This window comes from Haemaphysalis longicornis, unplaced genomic scaffold, assembly GCF_048455015.1.
Source record: "Haemaphysalis longicornis isolate Haplotype H1 unplaced genomic scaffold, Haemaphysalis longicornis Haplotype H1 scaffold_7, whole genome shotgun sequence".
NCBI lineage: Eukaryota > Metazoa > Arthropoda > Arachnida > Ixodida > Ixodidae > Haemaphysalis > Haemaphysalis longicornis.
In genome coordinates, this window is record NW_027526422.1 from 149,800,884 (window position 1) to 149,807,445 (window position 6,562).

Sequence of the window (6,562 nt, forward strand, 5' to 3'; positions counted from 1 at the left end):
TACGTGTTTTAAATACGATAGTCTTTCTTGGGCTACTTAAACGCAGAAATGTGTGTCTGTCTGTCTGTCTGTCTGTCTGTCTGTCTGTCTGTCTGTCTGTCTGTCTGTCTGTCTGTCTGCCTGCCTGCCTGCCTGTGACTCCGTTCAGCCACCCGGCCAGAGTGAAACAGTAGCTGCGCAATAGTCTCATATACCCTCAGCCCAATCTAAACGTCGAAATCCGGTGTCAATGTTCATACTTCTCACCATTGTTGAACAAGAACAGGACATTACGAAAATATAAGGCCGCAAATCAATACACAAGTGATATTTTCAGCGTTCCATTATTGTAAAATAAATAAGGCTTCGTTTTTGCGATAGCAAATAAACTTGTACATCAACTCCAGAAAACTGTCGCCTGGTGTTGCCCGCGCTCCTGGCAGCATTTAAGAAATCAGACGGCAACAGCAACGAAAGCTTCCAATAGATAGGTTCCACGTTCTGCTTGAAACACTCGTGGGGTAAGGCATCGTGGTTCTATAAACGTTGTAGTACGTTGCCCCGATTCACGTGCGTCTCCACCGAGCGACAGCGCTGTCATCAAGACATGCGACTTGGAGCAGTGAAACGCGGTAAATTTAAATTGACTTAAGCAAACCTCCAGCATGTTATCTTTGGAGGAACGAGACGGGAGAGGAACAGCATGAAAGGTGAGCGGGAAATAGAAGGTAGGCATTTGCTTGGCAGGGGCGCCAGTCACCTATCGTTTTTCGTCGACATTTGCAACGACAGGAGCAGATACGCGGGCATTTTTTGTTTGGGACTGTCCAAATATAACATTTTAAATTATACCATACGAGAGGCCTTTACGTTACCTGACTGATTGTTTCATGGTTTGTGTTCTGTTGTCCCCGCTGGCTAATGAATATCACGGGCTTGCATACGTTGCGTTAGATTAGAGCAGGCGATCGGCGATTCAGTGATCGTACATTCAGCGTTCGTGTTCTCTTTTAGCGGTGCGTGGCGAAAGCTGGGCACCACCAAACTAGGTGTGCGAGGTCTGATGGAGTGGTGGCACGGCAGTAAGGACATCGAGGGGGCAGCTGAGGGGTGTACCACTTGCGAAGTGTTTCAGGTGTGTATGCTGAATTTGCAATATATTTGTTAATAAAAATTTCGCCTGAGCGGGGAATAGGAGGTAGGCGGCTGAGGTAGCCAGCTGGAGTTAGGGCTTTTAGACGTGTGCGTCGGTCCTTCTTGTGCTGATGAATACGCATCGCTGGGGAGGGAGAGGGGGACCGCGACGGCCTTACCCCAGGCACCAGTGGAGGATAAGAGGGGGAACTCTCCTGAGCAGCCACATGAGCCACATGAGCCCCATCCCGATCCACAACAAACTGATGCACAACTATTATATGAAATAGCGGTTTATTCATTTAAAAGCGGTCTGGCACGGGTTGTTTGAGCGGGTCCTCCCCCGAACGAACTGGTGTATGTGCTCTAACCCTATTGCGATCACCATGAACTGGCCCATGAATTGCAGGTTCTAAGAACTGGCCCAGTTATTGAGTCTACTGAGAACAACCAGCATTTATTTGTTTTTTTTTTCTCTTACCCTCCCTCCCCATTCCTTTCCCCCATCGTGACCAGTGGTCATCCTTTTCTATTAAAGGCTGTCTCTCTCTCTCTCTCTTTTAGCGCTGTTGTTATAGAGCGTCATGTTGCGGGCATTCCACAACGGTTAAGTGTTTCGTTTGCGCTTTTTGCTGTAGGAACAGCGGTCCCACTCAACGAGAGATTGGCCCGTGTAATTGTAGATAGCTGAAATTGAATAACTTAAGTTCTTTTCTAAGAACTTTCTAAGAACTTTTCTAAGAACTTAAGTTCTTTTCTAAGAACTGGCCCAGTTATTGAGTCTACTGAGAACAACCAGCATTTATTTGTTTTTTTTTTCTCTTACCCTCCCTCCCCATTCCTTTCCCCCATCGTGACCAGTGGTCATCCTTTTCTATTAAAGGCTGTCTCTCTCTCTCTCTCTTTTAGCGCTGTTGTTATAGAGCGTCATGTTGCGGGCATTCCACAACGGTTAAGTGTTTCGTTTGCGCTTTTTGCTGTAGGAACAGCGGTCCCACTCAACGAGAGATTGGCCCGTGTAATTGTAGATAGCTGAAATTGAATAACTTAAGTTCTTTTTACAATAAGCACTTCTACTTTCGCGCTGATCTGCGCAATAATCTGCGCGCATTATCGTTTCGTTTCACCAGTCACAGAATTCTCACTTTTTTCCACTGCATACCTAGGGAATTGGGTATTGTTTATCGGAGTTGCAGGAATTTATACAATAAAACACCAGTTATTCACTGCAGGGAAGTCGTCCACTGAACGCTGCCCTAAATTTCTACAATCATTGTTCTCTAGCATATGCCTCTTTACTGCGTGATTTTTTCTCTCTTGAGCAGGTCAATTTGTTAGTGGTCCTTTTCAGACAGGGGATCACTTTCACCGTGGTTAATGGGTTCACTGGTCTGATTCAGTCTCTTTTTATCGCAGTGTTAATGGCTGTCATACGTGCTTCTGGTGTGGAAGACAATAGTTACCGCAGTGACGCTCCTGTAAAGGATGGTGGCGTGTAAAAGGCAGCATGCAGGCTGCTGGGTTGTTGTTGTTTTCTGATCACATAGAAATTGGGACAAATTTGGTTACAGACTGGGCTGGCGAACTTCCACAGAGACAGGTGAGGACATAGGTGCTGCACCCTCATCGGTACCTGGCTGTCCGAAAGGTGTGCTTGAAAGGTGTGCATGTGGGTACCTGTGCTACGACGTATCAGCATTACTGTTTTTCTTGCAGAAAATGTTCCTTGGACTCACAACCAACACTCTGTAGAGTGCGACACAACTAGAAATAAAATCTGATTTTGGGCGCAACAACGGCATGAAAATGCAACAAGTGTAACATATATATTTAAATGTTCTAATTAAAGATGGCAACTAGGGCAGCAAAGACAAAATGTAGCTACAAATGATTCACTTGTAAAAATGCGAGGCGTTCCTTAAAGAAGGACTAGTGTTTTACGCTCCGTACATTATTTTGCCGCATGCTTAGTGACTCTTTCTATCACTTCGTAACTGCACCTATGTTATGCATTTATTTAATAATGACCTCCACTTTCCATTAGAAAAATAAATGTTATTCCTCCTCCTGCACAGCCTGATGCCTTTTAGGTTTTCAGCAACAGCTCTACCTAGTCTATTATTCAGGTTATTTTGCTGGGCCACAACGAAATTACTCCAAATAAAGTATCTCTTTTATCAAACTTCATTTGTTAGCGAGTGTTCATGTTCTAGTTTTCCGTGTCAGGTTTGCACTGTAGATACACTAACTGACCCATCTCTCAACCCATTTGCACGTTAATTAGGTCGGCCCCACTAATTCGGAGATTGGAGTAATTCGTCATTCCCACACCGTCCCTTCAAAAATGTGCATGTCCCTAGGGCAACAAACATTCGCTAATTCGACTCAAAGTTGCACGCGCACCGGGTCATTCGGACGGGAGGCAAGTCATGGACGGCGCAACTGAAACGAGTTTTGGCGCACGTGTGGCCAAATACGCCGGAACAAGTTGTGGCGAACTGTTTTCGCCACCGTGAATTTGTACGGCCCGAGGCTTCTGAAAACCCGGAATGCATCCCGAAGCCTGCAGCGCTGAAGAGAAGGAGGACGATATGGAATTCGCTGGCCTGCTGCCCTCCTAAGTGAAACTTGCCGACTACGCTGCAATTGATGACGGCGTTGGCGTCGCCGGCCAGTTCACCGATGACGAGATCATCAGCACCGCCATCGGTTTGTCCGATGAGGCGTCGTACGAGGGCCCGTGCGATATGCGATGACCGGTGCGTTGTACCGCAAAAGCAGCCGGGGCTTCTAGCCTGGCAGACGCCTGGTTCTAGCAGAATTTTGCTACGATGGTCCGGGCAATACGCTCGCGCTAGAAGGATTGTGGCATGCCCGCAAACTAGTGCTTTTCGCTAAGCTGTCCGCAAAAAAAAAACAAAAAAAAGCATAACTGACTTCATCTCAACGTAATGGTATAGAATAAAGGAATTTAAAATCGCCATTCGGATACCTCGGACATTTATTTCACTCCCTTGAGTTGCGAATTAACGAACTTTTACTGTAATTTAAAACACATGGGGGGTGGCTTGCAATTTAAAATATATGGGGGGCGGCGAGGGTCGTCTGCTTTTGTACTACCCAGACGCGCAGACACGAGGGGCCGCTGCATTTCACCAAAACTGCAGCGCAGGAGCCCTATCGGGGTTTTTTTAAATGCAGAGCATTTCTTTAACTCACGATGTCACCCGTTCTAGTTGTCCGTAGTAGTCCGCACCCCTCCCCCTACACTATATAAAAAAAATAATACTTACCGGCGCCTGGTTTCGATCCCACGACCCTGCGGGCGGAACGCAAGGTACACGGTGCTCTACTCACTGCGCCACAAAGCCGACACAGAATGGAAGGCTACGAACGCGCCTTATATCCTTGACTCATTCAAACTACGTCAAGAAGCTGCTGATACAACGCATTCACTACTTGTGGGCGGAACGCGAGGTACATGGTGCTCTTCCCACTGCGCCACAAAACCAACACAGAATGAAAGGCTACAAACGCGCCTTATATCCTTGACTCATTCAAACTACGTCAAGAAGCTGCTGATACAACGCATTCACTACTTGTGGGCGGAACGCGAGGTACATGCAAGGAGGTTGTATAAAACTTCTGGAGTGGAGGTGGCGCTCGAAAACTGACGCCGACGGCCGCCATCTTAACGTGGGCAGAAAACTTTTTTCTGTCGTAGCAGACGCATTGCACCCGTCGCACATGTACTTGTTTTTGCGGAGGGTTACGTTATATTTTTGCTTCCGTTCTTTTTTTGTGTTGTTTTGTTTTGCTTTCTTTTGTTTTTCAAGTTGTTTCTCTCATGCGGCTAGCTTCAAGCGCACCGAGCTTTTCTTGCGCGCTTTCATTTCGACGCATGTGGTTTGGGTTGTGCCCCCTTCTGGTGTTTCTAGTTAAGTGCTACGCACGTCTTCTGTGCGTGCGCCGGTGGGCGCACACATCTGCTAATTATTTACATTCTTGGGCGCAAATAACTAAAATAAACAGAAGACACAATGAATTTTTTTTGCGCCCTGTGTGTCGTTCTTCGGAGTTCTCTCTTGCCAAAAAACAGAACTCGGGTTCGTTCGATCTGCGTTCGCGGATGGATGCTCCAAAGGTGTAGAAAGCACAAATGGTCTGCTCGTGCGTCGCTTTCGGCTGCGCTAAGCGCGCGACGAAGGCTTCGGGGATCACCTTTCATCTTTAAGTACTAAGGGTCTCTGTTTGTTTTGAGTCTCGATGGCATTACTAGTATTATAACCTTATAAGTGCACACTTGCCCGCCGTTTGTGCGTGATGTAAAGGGAAAATTCGCCGTAGCACCTGCCGTCCGCTTACTGAGCATACCGTGCGCGCTTGTTTACGCAGATATGCGAATGTTTTTGCTCGTAGTTGTGGTGGTCAGTCGCTTGACTGCGCGAAATCACCTTTGTAAATATGTGGGGCGCAAATTGTTTTTCCGCACTAATTTAAATGCAGAGTATTGCTCAGACAGTTACCGTAAAAAATCAAGGCACTCTTGTTTAATATATTTCATCTGCATTTGGCCCTACGTGAATACTCTGACGTTTCTCGTTAGCGCTGTTTCGTAGAAGTCTTTGATGCACCGCAATGCTCTCTCGCGTTCTTCGTCCGCGGGATTTTCTTATTTATAGCACGTGCTCGCGTACGAACGTGTGCGGTCAAGGAGGTTGTGAATGTGATTGAGTAACCTCCTGCGCGTTGTTTTCTTATCAATAGCACGCTACTATCGTGCGAACGTGCGCGGTTACTGTAGCCATTGATTCAATAACCTTCTGGATTTGAAAAATAAAGAAAATGAATGCGAGTGAGACATGTACGTGTGATGATCATGCTTTCTGTCAGTTCACGGGGAAAAAAAACCTGCTTTAATAAGCTTCAGTGTGTGCCTAATTCATTTTGCAAAATACGATTGAAAAGCTGGAAATAGACCCGCCGCGGCGGCTTGGTGGCTAAGGCATTGTGCTGCTCATTCCTAGAACGCAAGTTCGATTCCAGGCCGCAGCGGCCGCTTTTCTTATGAAGGCAAAAAGCGAAAACGCCCGTGTAAAAAAAGATCCCCAGGTGGTCAAAATTAATCCGGCGGCCTCCACTACGGCGTGCCTTATCCCCTGCGTCGCGTCGGCGCGTTAAACCCCACAATCAATCAATCAATCAATCAATCAATCAATCAATCAATCAATCAATCAATCAATCAATCAATCAATCAATCAATCAATCAATCAATCAATCAAAAGCTCGTGCTTAATTTGGTCTTCTTCGGCAAGGGCAAAACTGGGCATGTTGTTTAAACCAGAAAACGTGCATGTGCATTACATACAAAGATTGCAATATCCTGGTGCATATGATTCCTTGCAGTACTGCCTAAAAACCATTCGAACCACTAAACTGCGTCTACAGA